This window comes from Protopterus annectens, chromosome 15.part0 (assembly GCF_019279795.1).
Source record: "Protopterus annectens isolate FY-2018-M chromosome 15.part0, PAN1.0, whole genome shotgun sequence".
NCBI classification, from domain to species: domain Eukaryota; kingdom Metazoa; phylum Chordata; order Ceratodontiformes; family Protopteridae; genus Protopterus; species Protopterus annectens.
Genome location: NC_056749.1, coordinates 144,483,561 through 144,493,860, shown reverse-complemented (window position 1 = coordinate 144,493,860; position 10,300 = coordinate 144,483,561). Strand labels below are relative to the sequence as shown.

The window sequence follows — 10,300 nt, the reverse complement described above, 5'->3', positions numbered from 1 at the left end:
CTGCCCAGCCTTGGGGTAAACTTCCTATTTCCCATCCATAGATCCAAGTTGTACTTCAATAAGAATAGGGATGAGCTTTGACTCACGTGGATGGGGAGATACCTGTTTCTGCAAACTGTTCAGTTGATGTTGCAGAGGAGATTTACATCTCTGGACTGGGTATTTCTGATGTTGCTGATGTGTAGTAGGTCCATCAATGCTGATTCAGAGGATGCCTTGCATGGCAGACACAGGTCACCATTTAGCAGTCTGCAAGCAACGGAGCATGGTTGCAGGGCTTTAAGGAGTTCTATATTTGGCAAATCACTTCTCAGTCTTTTGGCTAAGATCAAAAGTAGTATCTGTTCTTATCAGTTTAAAAATCGTTCAAGTCAAATATCTTTTTAGTAAGGTATTTCTGCAGACGTTCCAGCTATAACATGTGCCTGGAGAGATGCATGCAAAAGAGGGCATTACATTGAATGTTTGCTTTAGGAGGGTAAAATAGAGGGATCAAAGAAATCCATGGACCTAGAAGCAATCCCTTTGTTAATAAGCTGCTCAATATAGAAGGATTTCCTCATCACAGTGAACACACATTGGTCAAAAGTTAGGTTGGTCTGCACATAACTTCCCAGATACTAAATGAATGGGGCCATTTCTTAAAGCCAAACAATCAGAACCTTGAATCCTAGAACGTAGTAGTAAAATTCTTTATTCAGTACAACAATCCTGGACCACAAACGATAAAAAATAATCCTTTACGGCACTGCATCATCAGAGTACAAAATAAATAACCAACAACGTCCCTTAAATACAAAATTCTTAATTGCTTAATAACGTGATTAACAATTAGCACTCAATAGTAAAGAATATAGGCCATATTATGAATGACTTCTCAAAGGATACAATAATTCATTTTTTGGCATTTACTCCATGATTCATGTATTAGTTGTTTGTTTAGGACAAGCCCTCCTGCAGGATGGCTAAGTCTTTTGTGGATTCCATAACTGTATCCAGCGAGCAGTCATTTGCAAACTTAGTCAGCCAAAGTCCTTTAGTATTGGTTTTAACTTCAGAGGAATAGATGCTAGCAACAAGCCCTGGGGGACTCCACTGGTGACTGGTCATTTTATAGAGGTAGCTTCCCTTATTTTGATCTCCTTCATTCTGTCTGTGGACCAGTTAGTGATCTATTGGGTGATGCAGGGGTTAACTTCTAGTTTGTTTAATTTTTACAGTATGCCCAAATAGGAAACTGTGTCAAATAACCTCAGACTATGTAGATTAAGGCTAAAGGACATTACTTTCAGAAACACTTAACGAAAATAGAAGGCTTTTGTTGTCCTTAACTGACAGAATCTAATGAGCTCACATTTCATAAAATTAGCAGCAATAATTCAGTCTGTGAAAGTAGACACAAAGGAAGGAACAATAATTAACATCCTTTGAGTGTTAGGAGGAGAGAGAAAGGAATGTCAGGTTGCCATTGAAATACTCTGTGGGTAGGTTTTGTACGGAAGTAGGCATGCTTAAATAGTTAATTATAAATGAATGTAACATAGTAATTGAAAAACACCATTTTGATGTGGTCCCTCTCAAAAAAAGCAACCTTAATAGCCAAAAAAGGAGTAATGAAATGACAAAGTAGAAAAACACACACTCAGCAGGAACATATCCATATACTATTTACATAATCAGTAAACTGTTTAAGGTGTTAAGCTCTCCCTGCGATAATGAACTGTAACACAAATGGTTGCATTCTTAAAAATAAACTAACTACCAACATTCCCCTCCCATTAACTCAAAGAACAACATTTAGGTTAGCACTCATCTTCGTTTCCTTCTAAATACCACATCCCTCTTCTGATCAGCTGAACAATAAATTGCATCCACTTTGCCATTCGGGGCAACAAATCTAACTACAGATTCATAAGTGCAAATACAACTTGGATCAAATCATCCTAGTGATAAGACCTTACATTAAAATGCTATCCAACTTTACTGCTCCTAACATTTGTAAAAGATACCTCAAGCCACGTTAAAACCAAGAAACATACCCTCTGAAAACAATCTGTTCAAGAACTATTTCCTGTTGCTGACCCACCATGGTATAAAGTGAACAAATATAAAAATAAATATAGTTAAGGTTACACTTCACAAATACTATCACTTAATCAGCGGGAGTCCTATGTCCATAATACTGACCTCTGACAATGATACAAACAAAATATAAAAAATTAGCCCCTCCAATTTTTCCCACCCAGCAGTTTAAGCTTGCAAAAACCTAGCATGAGCATAGTACCAAACATATGAATCATAACCCTATATCAATGTTTCCTACAGCCACTTTCCTTACAAAAAAAAAAAAAAAAATGCATTCCCCAATTTGCACCTCATATCAGCATTGCCAGCTATGAATTTTAAGCACTAATAAGCAATCCTTTTGGAAGTACCCTAGTGAGATTAATACAAAGTTAACATACAACAAATGCAAAACACATTTCTCATAAAAGCAGGTTTGAAGCATAATTTAGAACATTTATGTAGGTAACAGCATATATATATATATATATATATATATATATATATATATATATATATATATATATATATATATATATATATATATATATTATATTTGACATGATCGAAATGTCAGTAGACAGACTTTTACAACACCAAAAAAGTGAAAGCTCACAAGCCTGACACTTGCCTGACTTGCACAAAATCAAAATGAGAAAATAATGACTTACCTCCCAGTAAACGCAATTACGAAACTAAAAACTAACACCATAGCAACAGTACACCTACCATTTAAAAAAAAAAAAAAACAACTCCATAACTAACTTCACCTACACCCTGCCAACAAACACCCGCATAGCCAAAGAAAATCCCACTGAATATTCATAATGGCATCTATAGTACTTGCATAAATATTCATTACACATTCTTAAATTCAATAAATACAGCTGCTTACTTTCTACTTTTACATTGTTGCAAGGGGGCTTCACCCTCTGAACCCCTTGCTAATTAAATATACCAACTCTGAGATCACACTACAGTGCGGAAATGAGTGGATTTCCTGTTTTGGTCAGCTTGGATAGTGGGCATTTCAAATGTTCAGTCTTCTGAACATCAGTATAGTGAAGTTTCACTCATATGAAACTTTGCTTTTTTGATCTCAGTCTTGTAAAAGTCAGTCTACTGACATTTCAATCATGTCAAATGTTGTGTCTTTCGGCTTTTCCCGGTTAGGGGTTGCCACAGCGTAACTCTGGTCCTGTAATGATTGGCAGTAGATTTTTACATGCTGAGTTGCCAGCTCTGACACACAACCTTCAACGAAGGTATGCCCATTCACGCATGTCTCCATACAGAAGACGCTCTAGCTGAGAATCTAACAGGACAACGTCGTACTGTGAGGCGACAACCCTACCGCAGCACCACCACCGCAATATTTCAATCATGTCAAATAAACCCATTTATTTATATATGTGCAGATGTATATGTGTGTGTGTGTGTGTGTGTGTGTGTGTAGAGAGACCATTGCAAACATATGAAGCAGAATAATTCAAACAATATTCAGGATCTGTTGCATCAACATTTTCATGTCGTATAACACTTAATTCTTCCAAAGTGGCACAAAGTACCATCAAATTTATTTGATTTATTTAGGTTTGTTGAACAGGTTAGTGGACTGATCCGTTATGGACCACAAGTTTTCAATCATTGCATATTTTCTCTCTCCTGAGAGCTACTGCTGTGCAAGTTAAAGTATTCACTCACAAGCAGCCATACATTCAAAGAAATCCATCAATACAATAAAGTACACAGACTCAAAATGAAGAAAATAAAACACTACTGTCCAGAGTTTTCCATGTATCATCATCTGGGTTCTCTATGGCGCTCTTTAAATGAAGAACAAACAATCTAATGACTGGAAATCTAATATACCCTTAACATTAACCATAATCCAGCTAAGCATAATCTTACAAAGACTCTGAGAAATATTAATGCAATGAATTGCAATTTAAAGAACTGACACAGAAATTAGAATATATATGACATTATATTGCATACAGCACAAAAAAAGTTTTAACATCTTTATAATATGAAACTTCGAATAATCTGACCGTTGGTCATGTTATACTATACACGTCTAGATGGTTTCAATTCAAGAGCACATGTAAGACAACAAAAGCCCAATGTAGAATGTGACTGTCTAATAAGTTATTCTCTAATCGTTTTACTGTAAAAATGTTATTATTCCTGCATTGCAGTTTAGCAACACAGTCCAGCACAACCAAAAGTCCCGCATTACATGTAGGCTGAAGGAAGCATTTTACTACCTAAGTTCATCTATTATTTGTGAGCTATGAGCTATCATCACAGTGTCCAACAACACATAACTGTATGAAATTTTTTCATACTTCTAAACCTCTTGGTACAATAAATCTAGAAAGTCAAAAATAATGGGAGAACAAAGGGCTAAAAATCACACACAGACTAAATCCATCCATTCAAACCAGTTCTTACTATTTTTTGCACATGGGAAAGAGGTATTACATCAACAGCGACAAACATCTAAAGTCAATGTTGACAGTCCATGGTGCCCAGCCCTGCCACTGTATTCCATACGTTAAAGCAAAAATGCTGCAAAAGTAATTCTTAACCCAACGCACCTTCAGAGCTAATCTTAAAAATCCAAGAGCTTTACTTTTATTGGCCTGAAAACCATAACTTTTGAGGGACATATCAAAAATAGCAGAAAAATATCTGGATTGTCAATATAATATTAGAGAGTTGTGAGGTATAAATATTTCTTCCCATCACTTAGCAGCCATGGAGCAGGCCACATCCGCTTCACCTTGCCTTTCTGCAGACCATGTCTCTCAGTCCACTCCTGAATCATTTCCTATCCCTGGCTCTGAAGCCACTGAATTCTCTCTCATGTAGTCCAGAATAGGTAGTATTCCTTGTAAGCTATCCATTATGGACTGAGCAAAGGTAAACAAGCTGCAATCCTTATGAGAAAACAGTTTCAACATCAGTGGGAAAAACAATGTGTTCCTTAGCTTGTTCTGCCTACAGCCCTTAAGGGTGTGTGATAAACAGAGCTCACTGCAACAATACTGATTCTGAGAATTCATGAACTACCAATACAGTCCTCCCTTCTACTGATATCCATTTTACAGGCTGTCATAACTCGGACAGAACTAGCTCCTTTTCAGTCCAGGTGACAGACTGCAATAAATACTCTGTCATTCAATCTTATGTTCTGCCTGCCACTGAATATGGTAACCAATATGCCTTCTCAAAGTCAAATAACTGTCCGCAAACAGCTAAAGTTAACTTTGAACCTAACACCACTCTTAAGTATTCAACTGCGGTACCACCTTTATCATTCTTATAAGAAAGGCACAGTCTGGGTCTGAACTGTCTGCAAACAGATAAAGTTAACTTTGAGTATGTGTCTACCTGTTTGAGCCAATATTCATTTTCCCCTGGAGAGCACTCTGCTTTGGCTTGCAAGCACACACACACACACACACACACACACACACACACACACACACACACACACACACACACACACACACACACACACACACACACACACACACACACCTTCTTCTTTCTCTTATTCCCTTCTCTTAGCAAATGGTATCCATAACTGATCAATACTGTGTGTGTGTTAATTTAAACTGAGACCACAGTAGCCTACTGATACAAGGTTATCCTGTTTTTCCACCTGAGAAATGGTTAAGAAATGACTTACAGTTTCAGAGCAGTCCTTGGTCAATTCTGATGGTTTCTTAAACACAGACTTGTCTTGCTTTGGCTCATTAGCAGCAGTACAAAAGAACTGCCTGTTCACACCCTTGTATTCCCCTCCCCCTTCCCTGTTTATTACCTTAAGACAATCCCAAAGTTAATAAATATTACTTGTGGCAGGAACCATTTTTAAAACTACAACCACCCTTTGTCACTATCATAAGTTCATTTATCAGTTAACTCTGTTACCTGATTGTTTCCAGCCCCCTCATAAGAGCAACTAACAGGGTCTCTACCCGCTTCGCTTCCCACCCTACCCCCTATTACCTCCCGCCCCCAGTGGTCCCACCGTTATTACACTCACAAACCCCTCCCATCTTTCCAATAGCCAACCACAGCACTAACCCAACACTACCTCCTCCACCTTCCTACTATCACACCTCCTCAACTAACATGTACAAGCATACCTTACCTATGCTCACTGCATGCACTCTCCTTGCATATCTTACATCCTACCAAAGCTCCATCATTCTCCCATTCAACCACTACCACTGTACTACTACTCAAAACACCACTCATGTCTCACCCTCATTCAGCTCCCCTCCAACCAACTCAAGAACCATCCCTATGCACCCCCCACATATTCTACCAACTATATTACTCAAACATATAGCATCCCTACAACTTAACATAGTAACCCTCCCACCATACCTATTACCCACAGAGCACAATCATAAAGTTTCCCTTATAAACACATACATTCAAAAACTGAGAAAACTAATAACCTCATGCATATCAAAACTAGCCCTAAGTGGAGGCATCCACCCCAACCCTGGCCCTACCATCTCCAACCCCAATCCTCATAATCAGACTAGAAACCACAACTTCTCCCATATTACAGCCAATAGAAAGCCAAGTGACTTCCATCTACTAAGCCTAAATATTAGAAGTATATCCAACAAGGTCCATGAACTCCAGGCCACCATAGACTTGTACTCCCCAGATATAGTCATCCTGACAGAAACCTGGCTAAAACCTCATATTACCATTGAGCAAATACTCCCTACCGGTTACGGCATACTAAGAGTAGACCGGCTAAACAAGAAAGGAGGAGGTGTAGCTATAATATTTAAACAGCAGCTAAATATCCAGATCTTAAAATCATCAGCTCCACAAATAGGCAATGAAGAAATAATATATACTAACCTCAAAATAACCAAAACAAAACCATCAGCATAATTGGATGCTACTTCCCACCTGGCCAAAACATCCCTTCACTAGAAAACCTCCTCAGCTGGTCTACCCATCATCTCCCCCAAGAAACTAAAATTTTAGGTGATTTCAATATTGACTGGCAATCCTGTTCTGGCAACCATCCAACCCATCATGTAAACCTTCATGGCTTCATCCTAGTCCAGTCGCCAACCAGGATAAATAAAAACTCCAGCAAGCACACTACCCTGGATTGGATACTAGTCAGTAAGAGCTCCAGTGATATATAACAGGCTGCTTATCAGATAGCCATAGTGATCACTCCCCAATATTCCTACTCAAAAAAATACCTATACCAAGCTAAACCTGTCATCTACCATCAAATACATAAAAAACTAAACTTTAACCCACTCACCTTCATCTCATCCCTCAAAGAATGTAACTGGCATCCTCTAAAGTACCTCAGTCTTGATGATGCAGTTGAATTTTTTAATACGACTTTCCTGAGCATCCTTAATTACCATGCCTCCATAAGACTTTCCAGAATCAAAGCACAACCCTCCCCATGGCTACAGAAAACCAGTATCCATCTTGATTAACTGATCTCTGTCAGAAAGTTATGTTCCCACACTGTGGAAAGTATCACATATAATTCCCCTCCACAAAGGCAGACCCTCCACAGAACTAACCAATTACCACCCCATAGCTATTCTCTCTCCACTCTCCAAAATACTAGACAGATGCATACACTCTCAGGTCTCAGACTACCTCCTTACTAACAACCTCCTTTCCAATACTCAGCATGGTTGCCGATCAAACCATAGCACCACCACTGCCTTACTCTCCTTTACTAACACTATTCTTCAGCATTAAAACAATGGCTATCTCTCTCCTCTGCTACTTTCCTAGACCTTTCTAAAGCATTTGACATGGTCCCACACAAACAACTAATTTCTGTCCTCAATAACCTATCCTTCTCTCAATCAGTCACCAACTGGTTTCAGAGTTACCTGTCTGACCGCCAACAATCCATTGTATGGCAGAATGACATATCTCCCCAACTACCTGTCTCCATAGGGGTTCCCCAAGGATCCATCCTTGGACCCCTACTCTTCTCTGATTTCACCAATAATCTAGCCTCTGCCACCAAACATGGCACACTCATACAATACGCAGATGACTCAACCATCATCTGCTCAGCCCAGTCCCTACCCAAACTGCAAAAAGTCACACAGGAAGCCTTTTCCTCTGTTGAAACTTGGTTATCCGATGCCCAATTAATACTCAACCCAAACAAAACTAAACTACTCATCTTCCAACCCACCAAACCTACTCAAAACAACTCTCACTTTAACATCACAGCAAAAGACAACACCACTATATACCCAACTGAACACACCAAATTGCTAGGAGTGGAAAAAGACAACTAAAATTTGACATTCACATATCCATGACCATAAAAAAAGTCCACAAAAAAACTAGGAGCGTTATACAGAAATAAGCAACTTCTCACCAAAGCAGCAAAGATTTCAATAGCAAATTCCCACCTTATCTCCACCCTGCTTTATGCCTCTCCAATATATACCAACCTAATGCAATGTGATCTAAACAAGCTAGAGACCTGCTACAACAAAATTGCTAAATACGCCACAGGGGCATCCTACCACAGTCGCCACTGTCTCTCACTTGCTGAACTGGGCTGGCTTGAACTCCCTCACCTCCTTCAATGATATCAACTCTCACTCGCCCAGAAACTAGTAAACCATCCACTAAATGTCACACCCCTCCAAAATCTACTGCAACCCTATCGCACCACCAGACCACTAAGATCCAGCAACAAAAATCACTTGCAAATCACTAAAGCCAATAACTCTGCTGGTGAAGCACTATTCTCTTGCACCATAGCCAAATTATGGAACTCCCTCCTACCCACAATTACCTCCGTACCATCATTCACCCACTTCAAAACTTTACTAAACGCGCACCTAAAAACTTGCTGGCTATGCCCTTGCAACTCCCACTCTAATATCACCCACCCCATCCAACCACTACCTTTCGTTCCACTCCATTAACTACCTTGATTATAGCAAGCTCGGATGCTCATAAGCCTAGTACTTATTATACAGCAGGAACTTCTTATTGTAGCATTTGTTAATGTCTGTCATGTACTTCACAGATAACGATTCTAGTTGTCTACTGATGTACTATGTTCTTCATCTGTAAATATGTTGTAAGTAATTGCTATGTTAAAATGTTAATCGCTATGTAATCCAATGTAACTACTGTTTATTTTAACTGTGGAGCTTTTCTCCCTGGGCCTCTGCTGAAAATGGACATATGTCCAGTCGGACACTCCCGGTCAACAAATGTAAATAAATAAATAAAATACCCTCCTTTAAGATCAGTCCTGCATACCATTTTAGTTTTCGCAAACTGCTTCATTCGCCTGACTGCTTTCAATGTAGAGAAGTTTCTAGACTCTAAGATCCCTTAGCTGAGTTCTTCAGACTATTACAAATTATGCACCAAACTAACCTACAAAGGAACCTCATTCCTGCTTCTAGTAGTTATAATCTCATCTTCTCAGTCACTATCCAGAACTCATGACTAGAGATGAGGGTACAGACACTGACTGGCAAATTCATGGCTTCAGCATACGTCTCATCGCCATACTGCAGTTAGTTTTCCAAGTGCACCATTCTCATTCAGATATGTATGACAATATAACAATGCATTAAGAACTGTGAAACCTTTGCATGAATTAGAAGTCACTACACATCACTTGACAAGGACTCATGTTATTATGTTAATGTTCATAAGTCACTGAATTTTTTTATAGATATTAATGATATGGCTTGGCTGACTGATGATTTATTCCACTGGGGTCTTGTCCTACTTTACTGCAATGTAAAATAAGTCTATTTGTGCTTTTTCACCCCTACCTTGTATCCATGATCTTCAGACTCATACAAATAGAAACTCTGTCCTTCACCATCAAGCACATACAAATGGAACCCCCCTACAAACTCAGATCCCTCTTCTCCTACTCCCAATCACTTACCTCCCCCCCCCCCCCAGCCCCAGGAACCACCCTACAACCTCAGATCCCTCTCCTACTCCCAATCACTTAACCCCCCCCCCAGCCCCAGGAAACATACAAAACTAAAACATTCAGACCACCCCTTTGCCATCCCAAAACCAAAACAATTAAGTGGCACACTTTCTTCTGCCACCTAAAAGAAAGAATTCAAAATATACCACTTTAAACGAACAACATCTAAATGTTTTAACAAAGACAATTTAATTCAGCAATATCATCTCACACTGAAAC

At 39.0% G+C, this 10,300-nt stretch overlaps 1 pseudogene; it reads left to right on the top strand.

Moving 5' to 3' along the window:
• The first annotated feature begins 302 nt into the window (after positions 1–302).
• Positions 303–474, top strand: LOC122790226 (annotated as a pseudogene).
• Positions 475–10,300: the final 9,826 nt, after the last annotated feature.